Source organism: Colobus angolensis, unplaced genomic scaffold (genome assembly GCF_000951035.1).
Source record: "Colobus angolensis palliatus isolate OR3802 unplaced genomic scaffold, Cang.pa_1.0 Scaffold100, whole genome shotgun sequence".
NCBI classification, from domain to species: Eukaryota; Metazoa; Chordata; class Mammalia; order Primates; family Cercopithecidae; genus Colobus; species Colobus angolensis.
Genome location: NW_012110920.1, coordinates 7,392,298 through 7,409,490, shown reverse-complemented (window position 1 = coordinate 7,409,490; position 17,193 = coordinate 7,392,298). Strand labels below are relative to the sequence as shown.

The following is a 17,193-nucleotide window of genomic DNA, read 5'->3' as shown; positions in this document are numbered from 1 at the left end:
TGCTATTGCCATTCCCCAAATGCACCTTGGACTTTCTACAACTCAGTGTCTTTGTTACAGCTGATCTCCCAGGACCCTCTATAGTATAGATAGTATTATTATTTCCATTTTGAAAAAGATGAAACAGAGACTTAAAGAACTCAATTCATTTACCCAAGGTCACAGGGATCGCACAAGTAATGAATTGAGGCTATCCCGGTTTAGACAACTAGATGTTTTCACTAAGGAGAGAAATGTAAATTGGACACTAATAATATGGCTTAAAGTCAGTCATTCTGAGTCTTGTTGCCATTTACAGACAGAATAATTTGTCAGAGAAATTAACTAATTTCATATAAATTTATAATAAAGGAATGAAAGGTACACTTCCCTTCCCCCCAAGAAGCTCTGTGTCCATGTGGCATTCTGTGTCTGCATCGGTACCAGGTTCCACATGTATGAAGCTCCCCAGCAGGAGTAGGTAGAAACCTCTGAAAAGAGTGGACATGTGGATGCTTAGGAACCAGCACCTCAAAGTCATAGCCTCAGGAGCCCCAGAAAGGACCACGGAGGCCAAGAGGAGCGTGGAGAGATGCACACAGGATGGAGGGGGATTTGAGGTCTTAGAATTTTCTAACCAAAACGTGTGCCTGGAAAAGGACTCCTGCAATGACTACTGATATTGAACCCCTCACCAATCTCTACAAGTGGAACTTGAAGTCTCTCTTAATTGGATTTGAAGAAAAGTGTGATTTTTTTGGTGTACCTAAGATTGTGGGGTAATGTCATACCAGTTACACACAAATAAAACTTTTTTTGCAGAAGGTAAGATACACATAAAATTGATCTTGATTCATAACAGACTATAAGTGCAAGGTAGCTAAGACTGGAGGCTTGGTTTGGGTCCAGAGCTCAGATCTACTCACACTTGCTGTGATGACCTTGAACAATGATTCTTAACCTTTCTGTTCTGTTTCTTCATATGACAATAGTACTTACCTTACAGGGATTTTTGAGGCTTAAATACGAGCATATGTATATTAAAAGTTTATAACAGCACACAGTACTCACTAAACAGCAGTACCCGCTACTCATTGCTAGACCCATGTGCTTCCCATCCCTTGTAAATCACCAGCCAACACTGTATCATGCTTTACTTTGTGCCACTCATTTAAAAAAAGTTTTCCCATTTCTTCAAATAAGGAAATACAATACTGTGCATTCTCAAATTACACATGCTCTCCACACCCCAGATCCTCATATATGATCTGCTCATAAAGCCCCTGTCCCCTGCTGGAAATCATGTATCTAGTTGAATTGTTTCCATTTAGAGATGACTACACCAGAGTCTGGGACATGCCCACCAACAAACAGCCAGACAGCACAGCAGAGAACTCAAAGCTTTAACCTGGCTCCTGATCCCTGATCCACAGTTTATTTCCCCATCTAGAGATTTCCAAGTTAGCTAAGAGTCAATTAACTAAACAAAGGTAAACAAGTTCAAAGGTCATGTGATGAGGCCATGTTAGTAAAATACCACTTTTATAACAGGGATATAGCCAAAAAGACACTGAAAGCCGAGACATTTTTTTTAACACAAACTCAAAAAAGAAAAAAACAACATTTGAGCTTTTTAAATACAACATTTTTGAACACTTAGAATTACATTTAGAATTCATGACCCCAAGCTTACCTATGCCTCAAAACTTCTCCAAGTTTAATTTTTTAGGGGAAAAAAGGATATAATATGACAAAACATCTAAGACTTTCTGTTCCACCAGAAAGTCCAGGACTCCTGAAAACTCTGCTGGTAAAATCCCATCAACAAAAATTACGCATGGCCTTTCACCGCAAATTATTACAAAAAGCATTCATTTAAAGGAAATAAAAATGTCTCTCTCATGTCTATTCTTCCTCATTTAAAAAAGTTACCTAAGGGAAATGACCACCCAGAAAAGCTGGGCCAATGAAAAGGTCAAGATGATGTTTAATGATTTGGGTAAGAAAAATATTGACTCACTGCTTCTCGAAGCAAAAGCTTTATAGACTCTGAGCTCAGTCACACATTTCAAGGCAAACATGAAAGCCTGAAATCAGGAACAACATCATGTTCTGTCTCTTCCCCCATTTTCTTTCGTGACTCCATGGTTATTAGTCAATTAGGAGTCTCTTCCTTGGGACTCTAAGGGGATCAGATATAAACTGAGGCTAAATCCCAGCCAGGCAGAACTAGGCAGGCTTCTCCATGGAAGCTTGGAGGCTGTACTCCAAGGAGAAGTCACCCACATCCAACCTCAAGGTGGACACAAGCCACCTACTTGCTAAAATGCAGATTCTGATGCAGTCAATCAAGAGTGGGGCCTGGGATTCTGCATTTCTAACAAGCTTCCAGATGATGTGATACTACCAGCCTGGGGACCGATCTGCATGACTGATGAAGCCTTCCTACAGCTGAATGTTCATAAACTCACAGAATCCTTAACAGCTCAGCCTACCCCGTACCATTCCCAGCCAGGGAGGGCACACACTCCGAAGCTGCTACCTAACACTCACCAACAGAGCAGTCATCCTCCTGTTCACCATTCAAAGCTCTGAGCACCCAGACTTCGGAATTCACTGAACAAGTTAACAAATGCGGTTATTTATTCCGAGGCTTGCATTCTGCTACCAGGCAATACTAAGGACTCTGAGAGACACAATCGTTCTGGGTTTCTTAAATAGTAACTCTAACTTCCTGGCAAAACACTTTTTCCTTTCTTAACAAAGGAAAGGGTCTGGGCCTACTGTTTGTAACTGCCGCTTTTGCTACCCACAATGGAGTTCTACTCTAGGCACCATGAGGAGCTCAAAGTCTAAATGGGAACACCCCCAGCACCAAGACCACCACACCCCACAACGAAGACACACTAAAAATCCACTGCAAAGTGAGAGGGGTAGCAGTGCTGCAACTCAACTTCATATGCCCAGGAAACTGACAGACCTGTCCTTTCTTCCCATACAATCACTGATGAACATTCGAGTATGTGTTTTCTAATTACAACCTCATAACAATCTTTAAAGTGGTTCATTTGTTTAATAGACCTTATATTTTAGAGAGTTTTCAGTTCACAGAAGAATTAAGCACAATGTACAGAGAGTTCCCATAGACCCCTTAACCCCTCTCCATCAGCATCCCCCACCACAGTAATGTATTTGTTCCAATTGGTGAACCTACACTGATTCATCATTGTCACCCAAAGTCCATAGTTTACATTAGGGTTCACTCTTGATGTTGCATATTCTATGGGTTTGGACAAATGTATAAAAACACATATCCACCATTTTCATATCATACGGAATAGTTTCACTGCCCTAAAAATCCTCTGTCCTCTACCTCTTCATCCCTCCCACCCTGACCCTGCCCCCTCTCAATCCCTGGCAAACAGTGATCTTTTTACTGTCTCCATATTTTACTTTTTTCAGAATGTCATGTAGTTGAAATAAATACGTTTTGGGTTTTTGGTTTTTTTTTTTTCTGTCAGCAATTTGAAGCTCTTTTTCTTTGAGACAGTCTCACTCTGTTGCCCAGGCTGGAGTGCAGTGGCACAACCTCGGCTCGCTGCAACCTCTGCCTCCCAGGCTCAAGTGATTGTCGTGCCTAAGTCTCCCAAGGGGCTGGGACTACAGGTGCATACCACTATACCTGGCTAATTTTAGTACTTTTAGTAGAGACAGGGTTTCACCACATTGGCCAGGTTGGTCTCAAACTCCTGACCTCAAGTGATCCACCAGCCTCAGCCTCCCAAAATGCGGGGATTACAGGCATAAGCCACTGCGCCTCGCCTGAAGCTCATTTTTCCTTTTTTCTTCTTTTTTCTTTTTTGAGTAGTTCTGTTTTTTATCTCCGTGTTACTAATGAGTTAACTGGAGCTCAGAGAAAGCAGATTCTTTGTCCAAATCTAGTAAGGGGCAGAACTGGGTTTCAAACGTAGGCCTGTCTGATGCCAAGGAGGAAACCCTCTTCTGAGATGTTTCTACTCATGCTTGTCCCTGTACCTGGACTCTCTGCCCTTCCCACCCCTTTGGCCCACAAAACTGTTTGACTAGACAATCTCGAACCCAGAGTGCACCTCATTAATGCCCCATAACCACAAAGCCAGCCCAGTGACATGCACAAAACACTCACTAAATAGTTCAATTCAAATGTCAGCGCAGAAGTGAAGCTTTCCCATCCCTGCGCCTCCCAGGTGGACCTCATTGCACTCCCTTCTCTGTCATCCACATCTCAATTCTAGAACTTTTATTATGGCATATTTATTATATTACTTTTATTCATGTATTTTCTCTCTGGAGGGAAAAATGGAGTTCTCCGAGAGCAAGAACCTTGACTTAAATCTGTCTCCTATATGCCCAACATTCAGTAAGCCTTTAAAATGGCAGGGAGCAGGAAGGGAGCCAAAAAATCAGGCCATCTAGTACTTGTCACATTTCTCCCCCTGTTTAAACTTGGAAAAGTCACTTAACTATCTGGACTTGAATTTCCTTGCGTGTAAAATGAAGGGCTCCACTAGCACAATGTCTAAGATTCCTTTCAGAAAATGGGAAAGACAGTTATTTTCCAGGCTAAAGGAAAGAAACACTAAGAAAGTGCTTGTCACCCACCCGTGGAGAGGGGGTGGTCCCCCTTCTCACACCCCTATGTCACTAGGGAAGAAAATTACAAGAAAAAATTCCTGGCAAGTGAGAACTTGCCCTAGCAACTCACTACTGAGTAAATCTTTCCTCCTTCTAGCCTTGAATTCTCATCGCCCTTAAACCTTGCCAGATCACAACTCACTCTCAGCCGCTTAGCTGGAGTACTGTGTTGTTATCACAAGGGATGGCTAAAATTCTGGTTCTGTGCTCTCTTGCATTCCCCAGAAAATTGAGGACTATTCTCCAGCTGAAAACAACACAAATGCATAGCTACTGAGGCCTGGTCAATAGACTAAAATATAAAGTACCAAGCCAAGTGCCAAGGCACTCACCAAGACGCCCTAAGTGAATGAGAGAAATTCACCCTGTCACCACATCAGTTAGCTCAGTCTGCTAGTTCCTCAATCCAGATCCCTGGCCCCACTGTTTTTGGAGTCTTTTTGGATTTTTTTTGTAATCAGTCCATGACCTGCTGAATAGTTCCACTGTTTATCTCCTAGTGAGATGGGTCAGGAGCACTGTTTTATTATGCCTGTTGATGGCATTTGTAGATAGCTTGCTATCAGCTCAGAAGTTTACATCTACAAATGATGCAGACTCTAAGAAAGGCCATGGATAAGCCTTAAAAATGATTTGAGGTCAGGTGCAGTGGCTCACGCCTATAATCCCAGCACTTTGGAAAGCTGAGGTGGGTGGATAGCTTGAGGCCAGGAGCTCGAGACCAGCCTGGCCAACATGGTGAAACCCCGTCTCTACTAAAAATACAAAAATTAGCTGGGAGTGCTGGTGCATACTTACAATCCCAGCTACTCGGAAGGCTGAGACGTGAAAATCACTTGAACCTGGGAGGTGGAGGTTGCAGTGAACCGAGATCATGCCACTGCACTCCAGCCTAGGTAACAGAGCAAGATTCTGTCTCAAAAAAATAAAAATAAATAAAACCTTTTAAAAAATGATTTGACCCATTGTATAATCATTCAAATATTTCAAGAAATTTTATTGAGCATCTAGTATATGCTGCTTCATATACTCAATCACAGCACATCAATTAGGCTTTGATATCCAGGGAAGTCTTGGAGTTACTGCAAAATCGTATTCCTCCCTGTACTATATGCTAGACCTACTTCAATTCTGCAGACTGTTCTCTACTCACTTCTACCCATTTGACCTAATTCCTTCCATCCCATGCCCCCTACACAGCACCAAAGTAATATTTTTAAGAGCATACTTGATCATGTTATTTCCCCCACTTAATATTCTTCATGCTCCCCTTAGCATTCCAGAGAAACTTCTCATTGAGACTCACACAGTTCTTCATAAAATGGCCCTGTCCCCCTGTCCACCCTTCCATTGTCCTACCTAACCTTCACTGCCCCCACCATCCCACATTACAACTGCATTGACCCCTCTGACCCCACAGCACCACATTCATGCAGCTGGGCCTCCCACACTTTGCTTCCTCTATTTGGAAAAACCATCACTGAAGCATCATGCGAATGAGGACCTACCTTTCAGGTCTCAGCTCAGGCAAGCCTTCTCCCAGGAAGCCTTTCCTAATCCATCCATTCAGCCTGGACTCGGTGTCCCTTGCCTATGCTCTCATAATATGCCACTATGGTTACCTGTATCAAAGCAACTTATCCCACTGTGCTTTTTATTTTTTTATTTTATTTTATGTTATTTTATTTTGAGACAGAGTCTCGCTCTGTCGCCCAGGCTGGAGTGCAGGGGTGTGATCTCAGCTCACTGCAAGCTCTGCCTCGCGGGGTCACACCATTCTTCTGCCTCAGCTGCTCGAGCAGCTGGGACTACAGGTGCCCGCCACCACGCCCGGCTTTTTTTTTTTTTTGTATTTTTAGTAGAGACGCAGTTTCACCGTGTTAGCCAAGATGGTCTTGATCTCCTGACTTTGTGATCCTCTCGCCTCAGCCTCCCAAAGTGCTGGGATTACAGGCGTGAGCCACTGTGCCCGGCTTATTTTATTTTATTTTTGAGATGGAGTCTCGCTCTGTCACTAGGCTGGAGTGCAGTGGCATGATCTCGGCTCACTGCAACCTCCACCTCCCGAGTTCAAGCGATTCTCCTGCTTCAGCTCCCAAGAAGCTGGAATTACAGGCACACACCGCCACGCCCAACTAATTTTTGTATTTTTAGTAGAGATGGGGTCTCACCACATTGGCCAGGCTGATCTTGAACTCCTGACTGCAAGTGATCCACCCTCCTCGGCCTCCCAAAGTGCTGGGATTACAGGCGTGAGCCACCATGTCCAGCCCCCATTGTGTTTTAATTACAGGTTACTGAGCTGTCTCTCCACTAGACTGTGAGCTTCTTTCCGACAGGGTCTACATGTATATTAAGCGTTGTATCCTTCAATAAACATAATATATTAGATGCTCAATAAAAGTTTGAAAAATTTGAATGATTATACAATGAGTCAAACTATTTTTAGGAACCTGGTATCAGCACAGTCTGCTGGGAAAGGGGAAGAAGAGATACCAAAAGTGAAGAACCTAGTTTCTGGCTTAGAATGCCTTTATAACCCCAGGTAGGGGGAAAATATAAGCTCACAGAATAGTTCTAGTGGATGATCTGCTCTGCAGATTATCTGACCAACTCAAGGCCCACTCTCTGAAAAATCAATTACTGACTCTCAAGACATGGCCAAAGCATAGTATTATTACAATAGAGGACCCATTTCGTATTCATAAGAAACACATAAACTAAAGTATGGAAAACACCTGGAATACAGCCAGGAATGTATGAAGTACTATGTCCTTGTTTGTTCAGTAAATATATAAATAAACGAACAAACAACAAACTCGATTTTACTTTGATAGGCCCAGAAACACAACTCCAGGAGTTTTTCAAGCTGCACATCCTGAAACAGTTAGAAGCATCCATAGTTAGAATATGAGAGAGTTCAGCTGTCCAAGATCCCAAACCCAGTCCAAAAAAACGAAAGAAGAAAGTTCTAGAGACTGTGGACTGAAAAAGTCCACGGTTAACAAAAAGGAACTTCAGCATTCAGGAAAGCAACCATCTTAATCTTTTCCTAAGAAGAAAACATCTGCTTGTACAACAGGTACTGCCAATTAACTCAACCATGACTATTTAATCCTCTCTAGCATTACTTCCTACACATTACAGGTTAGAAGGTTGAAAACTACATATCACCGAATTCCCTGTAGCTGACAGGTCTAAAAATGGCTGAACTTCTGATGAACAAATACAAACACTATGACTCTGAGGGTAAAGGAACGAGGCATGGGCTGCGAGACTTCTGAAGAAAATGGTGGCAGAGGCCCTTTGGCTGTTCTGCAGCAGCCATGATGGAGATTCTGGGGTCCAGTCAGTTCAGAGATGCTGAAGCTGTCCGATGTGGCACCAGAGCCCTAGGTTCTCAAGCCAGGAGCTATGTGGCAGCAGATGTGTAGGGTGGCTCTCAGAACTGTTTCTGGTAGCTCACTTAGTGCCTGCTCCTACAGGTCTTTCCATTATTCTGAAATGTCTTTAAATCCCTGCAATAATTGTCTTTTTAAAATGACTGCAATAGATTCTGTTGTCTGCAGTGAAACCATAACTAACATACTATGGAAGAAATGTTTCCTCTGATTGGAATCCAGCTCCAGCTTAATAACAAAAGCATTATGAAAACAATTCACTTTGAAGGACACTAGTCTGAAATAAGTCTATTCAATGGAAGAAAATGACATGGAAGAAAACACCAGCTAGGTCAACCCAATGAATGCTCAAGAACTAGGTAATGAAGGCAGTGATTGTTTGTTAGAATACAGTCACAAATGCATTTATGTATTTCAAAACCCAAAGATATGTAATGTTCTCTATACCAGAAAAAGATAAATGTTTCAGGTGATGGATATCCCAATTACCTTTATTTGATAATTACACATTGTATAGAGGTGTCAAAGTATCAAATGTACTCCAAAAATGTGTACAACTATTGTATATCAATTTTTAAAGAAAAATAAAGGAAATGACCTACCTTACCAACCACTTTATATTTTTCATTATTTTTCATTATTATACCTTTTTCCTTCAGAGAAAACAGTATAGAGCTGAATATATTTACTATTTTCCTTATCTTCATATCTAGCAAGTTGTAAAAATACAATACTACAGAAATACTACACGTTTGTGTACCTATTTCCTAAATAGCATTATTTGCTTATTGTTTACTTTGAGACCATATATAATATCTAATTACACTGAGTAAGAGTTATCTGCGATCAGAGAAAACCTTTATGAGGTTCTTGAAATCATAAATGTTTCCCTGCACATTCTAAGGCAGCAAACTGACCTTAATGGCCCGTAAATCTCCAGACAAGAAACACAAAAGGAGACTAATTTTGTAAGAATTCTGCACAAAAGAGGCGCTGCTCTCCGAATGAACCCAGGCTAACGATTCATTGAGCAATTATTGGAAGAGTTTTCTTTTTCCTTCAACAACTGCTTTTCTCTTTCTAAAAGAATTTGAACTAAATCATTTTACTGCTTACAATTTCCAGAGACAACACTCTCTCCCAGTCAATACTTTCTGAAAGATAAAATGCTTCCACTAATAAAACCTTTTTTTCTGGAAATAACAAAGTCCCTGCTGAAACATCTTCACCCTCCTGCGTAGGTGAAGACACTTACAAGTGCAGGGACGCTGCCAAAAGGACAGGCCCAGGCTGCCCTGTTCTACTGTGTACCATTCCCAGCCTCTTCACTGCCCCTCGCCACACAAGCCAGGCAAATTGGTCCAGGGTAAAATGGTAAAGGGGAGGTGTTTTGTGGAAGAAGAAAAGAGAAAGCCTCTTAAGACAAGAGGACCTAATTAACATGGGTAAGTTATTTCGCTTATCTTCAGCCCAACTGTCAACCTAAACTCAGTGACATCCTCTGGTCACAACTCTCTACCTACCTACCTATTTCTCAGAAGTCACTTTGGATTATGCAGGAGAGCAAGACTGCAGAATCTATTTGGTTTAATATGAATAGATTCTGTCTCCCTGCTCTGTCTATACCATATTTCCACCTTTCCTTTCCTCTTAAAGCCAGCAAAGAAGGAAGCAAATGTTTAAAAAGAAACATTAAATTTCAGGGTGAAGTTGAAGGCACAAAACTATATTATTTTCCCCACATCTCTCAAATTGGAAAAACACTATATTTTCCATTTCCAAGGTATATGGAAAAAAAGAGCTATAAACGACGAAAAAAGGTGATAAACAAATTAGAGATCATGACAAAAAAAATGTAATAGAATGAGATGACTGGAGAACAAATTGCACAGAATCATGACTCCTCAGCTTCAAAATATGCTAATAAATCACACACACCATTAATGTCACTTCCCCAGAATATCAAAAAGACAAAGTGAGTCACAATAACATGGAAGGAAAAAAGATCCTCAGCCTGTTGGGGGCCACAGCCCCTAAAATGATCCTTACACTCAGAGAATTTACTCTCTGCTGAGGAAGTCTTCACACATGCAAGAAAACTGATTTGTACAGAACGTCTCCGCAGTAGGCAAACGTAGCAAACTGGAACTCCACATGGAGGCCCAACATGTTGGAGATCTCCAGGGCAGAAGGCCAATTAAGAAAGAAAGTATAATCTCAGAGAGAAAAAGGGAGAACTAACATTTTTGCCATCTATCTAGGGGAAGAAGAAGGGAACCCTCCATAATCCCAGATACCACCTTTCTACTTTACACACTGCCTGAAAGACCAGGGAAACAGGTGAGCAGAGCTATGTTGAAGAGTATTCCCATACATCTTTACATCTGTCCGCTCTGCCCATTAGCTGCCCAAGCTGTTCAAGAGACACCTCCCCACCCAGATCACCCCTGAACCCAGCAGCCATCACAGGCAGCCCAGGAACCTGGGAGACTGAGAATGGAGACAGACCAGAGCAAGACCAAGGCTCACCACATCCTCAGGCCACTGCCCCATCCTTCCCCCACTGTGCATTGCTTCTACCATCTCTCTTCAGAAACCTATTTGTGTATTAATAAAATAACTCATCTTATTTATGATACCTGAAACTTACGTTAAAACACAGACTACAACACAGAGACTTCTGCTTTCGGGCAAGATATAGTACACACATTCATCCCTATCCCTCCGCTAATGACAGCTAAAACCCTTGGATGTAATATATAAAACAAATGCAAGGAGATTCTGAATGGTGAAAAGAGCAGACTGGGCTAGAGAGCTGAGGACCTACGGAATGACAATAAGCAAAATAAAATTAAGTGTGAAGTAAATGTTGATATATTAATATTTACATTAATGCAATATTAATTATACTTAATATAACTTACTAGATGGGCTTAATAGCAAAAGTAGATTACATAAGAAAGAATTATTGAGCCAGGCGTGGTGGCTCACGCCTGTAATCCCAGAACTTTGGGAGGCTGTGATGGGTGGATCATTTGAGGCCAGGAGTTCCAGACCAGCCTGGCTGACATGGCAAAACCCCCTATCTAGTAAAAATACAAAACAATTAGCTGGGCATGGTGGCACATGCCTGTAATCCCAGCTTCTTGGGAGGCTGAGGCAGAAGAATCATTTGAACCAGGAGGCAGAGATTGCAGGGAGCCAAGATTACACCACTGCACTCCAGCTTGGATGACACAGTGAGATTTATTTTTTTTTTAACCTAAGCATAGGTCAATAAAAATCACCCAATCTGAACAAGAGAGAGAGAAAACTGACTGTAAAAATACAGCCTCAGAGACCCTTGATATAAGAACAAAAGACCTGACATTGGTGTCATTAAGTTTTCCAGAAAGAAAGAAGAAAAAAAATGAGGTTAAAAATACGTTCAAAGAAATAATGGCAAAAAAAAAAATCCCCAAATTTGGCAAAAAGCATAAACCTACAGATTCAAGAAGCTGAATAAACTCCAATCAAATTAAACACAGCAATTAAAAGACAGAGCTTGGCAGAATGGATTGGTAGAAAAATGACCCAACTTTAGACTGTCTACAGGAATTCACTTTAAATATAATGAAATGGGGAGATGGAAAGTTAAAAGGATGGAAAAGGATATGGCATACATACATGAATCAAAAGAAAGTGGGAGTGGCTCTATCAATGGCAGATAAAGTAGACTTCAGAGAAAGAAAATCACCAGGGTCAAAAAGGGTCATTGCAGAATGATAAAAATATCTTCTCACCAATAAGATATAAGAATCCTAAATGTGTGTGTGTATATACACATACACATATACATATATATTAAAAGCATTGTGGTTTTTCAGGGATTAGAGATGAGGAGGAGCAGGGTGAGTATGGCCACAGAAGAGGTAGCACAGAGTAGCTCTTCAAGGTCCTATATCTTTATCATGTTGGTGTTTACATGAATTTACACATGTGATAAAACTGCATATAACTATATACATATACACAAATAGGTGCCTGCAAAACAGGTGAAATCTGATTAAAGTCTGTGGGTTGTACTAATGTCAAGTTCCTGGGTTTGAGTTTACTATGGAAGATTCCCCACTGGGGAGCTAACCATCAGGTCCTCGTGTTGACAACAACAGACACCAGGGACTGCTGGGGGGGTGGGAGGGAGGACTGGCAAGGGCTGAAAAACTATTGAGTACTGTGCTCAGTACCTGGATGACAGGATTATTCACACCCTCAACCTCAGCGTCACACAATATACCCAGGTAACAAATTTGCACATGTACCCCTGGAATCTGAAATTAAAAGTTGGGGGAAAAAAAATTCCCCACTGGGGAATCTGGGTAGAGGTACACAAGGCCTCTCTGTACTATTGCTGCAACTTCCTGTGTGTAATTGTTTCAAAATAAGACGATGCTAAAGATAACAAATCATACTCCAAGTCCCATTACAGAAAAAGGGCTAAAACGAGAGTTTCTATGGTTAACCCAGGATGGGATTTAGAACCCAGCTAGCATGTCCTCTACTTCGCCCCCTAGTGGTAGCACCAAAGGCACCCGGTGAATAACAAGGTGTGGGATCTCAAGGTGATGACTCAACATCTCATTTGCATACCCATAGTACCCTGCACATAGTAAATTCTTTAAAGCTTAAAAGAATATTTCTTTTGACTCAACATTTCTAACTATGGGAAGATTAAAGAATTCTTTTTGTGCAAACTCTAGGCAGTAATTCTTTTTGTGCGAACTGTAGGCACCATCGCTGTTCTAGGAGTTGCAGTTACTGCCATAATGAGTTAACCCTTACTTTCAGTATTCACTGGTTTCTCTTCAGATCGAATAAATCTTTCGCCTTTTACTAAAGATTTCCGTGGAGAGAAACGAATCAGTTTTAAACTAATTTTTTGAAGCCTTGCTTTGGCAAGGCAGATCATGTCTTACAAAAAAAAGACTTCAAAAGAAAGCATTGTAGTGAAGTTTCAGATTCCAGGATTATACATTGTCGCTGTTCACTGTTCGCTTAAACACTGAATAATAAAATTTCCAAGGCCATGGTTAACTCCTGTTTTCCAGCTCAAAGCTCCGAGTCATATATGAGTCATATATCTCAAAAGTCATATAACTTTCCCGGTGACATCTGACTTGCTAATTAACAACATTAACATTAGGGACACAGACTGGCTTAGACAATTTAGAGACTCCCCTTGAAGTGATGGCCTTTAAGGCCAGGCGTAGTGGCTCAAGCCTGTAATCCCAGCACTTTGGGAGGCCGAGACGGGCGGATCACAAGGTCAGGAGATCGAGACCATCCTGGCTAACACGGTGAAACCCCATCTCTACTAAAAAATACAAAAAAACTAGAGCCAGGAGAGTTGGCGGGTGCCTGTAGTCCCAGCTACTAGGGAGGCTGAGGTAGGAGAATGGCGTGAACCCAGGAGGCGGAGCTTGCAGTGAGCTGAGATACCGCCACTGCACTCCAGCCTGGGCAGCAGAGTGAGACTCCGTCAAAAATAAATACCCCCTCTAGATAATATACTTTTTTTTTTTTTTTTTTTTTTTTTGAGACAGAGTCTCGCTCTGTCGCCGGGGCTGGAGTGCAGTGGCCGGATCTCAGCTCACTGCAAGCTCCGCCTCCCGGGTTCACGCCATTCTCCTGCCTCAGCCTCCCGAGTAGCTGGGACTACAGGCGCCGGCCACCTCGCCCGGCTAGTTTTTTGCATTTTTTAGTAGAGACGGGGTTTCACCGTGTTAGCCAGGATGGTCTCGATCTCCTGACCTCGTGATCCGCCCGTCTCGGCCTCCCAAAGTGCTGGGATTACAGGCTTGAGCCACCGCGCCCGGCCTAGATAATATTCTATTATCTATCTACCTAGTAAGAAATTCAGTGCAAGGTGGTGATGCAAGCTCCTTAAAGGACTCCATCAATTCCACTGATCAGCTTGGTGTAAACTGGTTTTCACTGCTTGCCTAGCAAGTGTTTAATAAACGTACATATGCCAGATAGAACTTGACCTGAGATTTGCTTTCACCAAACCTGGGAGCAAAATTATGGTGGAATAACAAACCTTCATCCATCTCAAACTTTTCGGCAGCTATTGTCATCCCTGAAAGTGGCATCAGTCAGTTCCCCACACAAAGACACCCCACTTTACATCTTCTCCCACGTGCCCCTGTGATCTCGCTCTTACCTTGCTGCTGCTGCTTAATTTCTTTTTAACAAAGGCTTATCAACTGTCATGTCATGATTTTAAAAGGTAATAACCTTTTTAAGAATGCTGACAGGCACCACTTTTAGGAAATGTACTGAGAGACGGAAATGTTTTCCCTCCTTCCAGCTTCCCCATACCTCCCCCCAAATTTCAAATCCCGCCACTATTCAACCTGCCCTAGGCTGGAATAATCCCTTCCCCCTTTCTCTCTGGGTCTTGTTATGGCACTTACATAATTCTGAATCCTGTTACAGCACTTATATGTTTGTGTGTAAATTAACTTTAATCCACCTCTAAGGACAGTTCTTAACATTGAAAGTATCCAAATAAGGAGTCCAGAAAGAGTGAGTTAGCATTTGAAGGATTCTAATCAGAAATCTACTCCCACACATGACTACAATTCAATAATTCCAACATGGTACCTAAAGCTGCACCTGAAAGTTAACTAGCATAAGGAATGTTAGGAATAAATATTTTACTAATGAAAAGCATGGTGCTCAACATGTGATGGATTAAAATTTTTCATTATTACCCTTGTACTAATGAAGTATGTAAGAATCCCTTAAGGCCAGGTGCAGTGGCTCACGCCTGTAATCCCAACACTTTGGGAGGCTGAGCCAGAAGGATCGCTTGTGCCCAGGAGTTACAGTTTACAGTGAGCTATGATCATGCTACCGCACTCCAGCCTGGATGACAGAGCAAGACTCTGTCTTTAAAAAATAAATAAATAAATAAATTACTCTGGGTGTGGTAGCTCACACCTGTAATTCTAACAGTTTGGGGGGCCATGACAGGCGGACTGCTTAAGGCGGGGAGTTTGAGATAAGCCTGGGCAACAAAGCAAGACCCTGTCTGTACAAAAATTTTAAAACTTAGCTGGATATGGTGGCACATGCTCACAGTCCCGGCTATTCTGGGAGCTATAGTGCTGGCACCACCACACTCCAGCCTGGCCAAGATAGACCCTATCAAAAAAAAAAAAAAAAAACAAAAAACCTCCCTTGAGCCCAGCACCCAAAGCACTGAAGGTCTAACACTCTCTTGGTCTGTGTCTTTTGCTTCAATAAGGCTCTATCCTCTAATCAGACTAGAAGGGTAACTGCTTCAGCCAGCAGAATAGAATTGCACCAGCCGCAGAAGGAACTTTCTGCAAGATGCTTGCTGGAGTACCTAAAGACAAACAATAGAGGCTTCACAAGCTTTCAGGAACAGGCTCAATGATGGGTTTTGTACCTCCCTATCTAATGAATGTTTGTACTTGTAGGAGAATTCAGAGTTAGACACTTCCACTGTTTAACATACCACTTGGTGGCAAGGTTGTGGGAGAGAAGACGTTTAACTCCTATTCACCTCCAAATGCCAGAAGTTACCAAGAGTAAAACCAAAGAACTTTATTTTTGTTAAACAACAAAATAGGCTAGGGTCAGTTCAAAACATAGTACTTCTATTCAAGACTCAACTCCAATCCACCTACTCCAGAGAGTCTTCTCTGATCATTCCAAGGCTAGAAACTCTCCCAAGCAATTTTTGGCTACATCGACTAGGGACAATCCTACATATGGAAACACTGTGTGAAACAGCATGCCAGGGCCAGCTTTCAGGCAGGACCCACCAGCAGGGCCAACTGTCCTGGCTGTGTACAGCCCTGGCTCTTGTTACATACTTCACACATCAGCTGTATTAAAGCTAGGGGTGTCCTCCTGGAATTTTAAAATAAAGTATAAACTTGTTGAGTAGAGAAATAATGCCTCTTACTTCCTTAACCCACAGCATTATCACAACCCAGACCAGAAAGCAGGTAGTAAGCACTGACTTGTAAACTGCTTTGTGACTGAGAAATTTCTCACCATTCTCAACAGTGGGAATGTTTTCGTCTTTCCATCGAACTCCCTCAAACATTAGTAGACTCTTCATAATGTTTGCTGAGTTGAGGTGAACATGCCCATTGGGGTTGGGGACTTCCTGTAAAGGAACATTGATCTCTTGGCAACATTTGCCTTGTTTCATGTGTGCAAATTCTGGTGAGTTTACAGAGGTTAGGCCTTAACTCATTTTCATTAAGCCGCAGCCCCTCAAAGATTATTCCAGCATGTCTGTCATATCTCTGCCTCCCTCCATCTGACGGGAGCAGACTAATAAGTGATTTGGCTGTGTGTGAATGTTCAGCCTGTCTTGATTAACAGAAAATTGGATTTTATACAATTTTTTCCCCTTCCCAGAGAGGCTCGCTTAGCAGAGACAGATTCCTGTGTACCATGCCAGCCCCTCCAGACAAAGAATGTGGGTTGAAGAGTCTCCAAATGGCAGGGGCAAGAAACCCACGGATTAGGCCAGGCGCGGTGGCTCACACCTGTAATCCCAGCACTTTGGGAGGCCGAGGCAGGCGGATCACTTGAGGCCAGGAGTTTGAGACCACCCTAGCCAGCATGTTGAAAACCTGTCTCTACTAAAAATACAAAAAGTTAGCCAAGTATGGTGGCACATGCCTATAGGCCCTGCTACTTGGGAGGCTGAGGCACGAGAATCGCTTGGACTTAGGAGGCAGAGGTTACAGTGAACCGTGGTTGCACCACTGCACTCTAACATGGGCAACAGAGCAAGACTCTGTCTCAAAAAAATAAATAAGAAAAAAAAAAAAAAACCATGATTAGCGATGGAAGGTCAGGTTTGCTTCCTCCTTGTGAACACAAAGAATGCCAGCTCTTTACCCATCAGTACAAGACCTTTTGTCTAGTCTCATCCATGCTGGATTTTCTTCCTGACATGTAAATTTGCAGACAGGTAGGAAAAACATAAGATGCTAGTGATTTCCTGGTGAGAACAGGAATTGGAATTGTAGCTCTCTGCCTCATGTAAAAATAGGATCTGCAGCCAGGTGCAGTGGCTCATGCCTGTAATCCCAACACTTTGGGAGGC

General features: G+C 42.2%; 1 protein-coding gene across 9 annotated transcripts in view; it reads right to left on the bottom strand.

Moving 5' to 3' along the window:
* HHAT (hedgehog acyltransferase) overlaps window positions 1-17,193 on the bottom strand; it is a 352,024-nt gene that overhangs the window by 288,256 nt on the left and 46,575 nt on the right. The window lies entirely within an intron of this gene.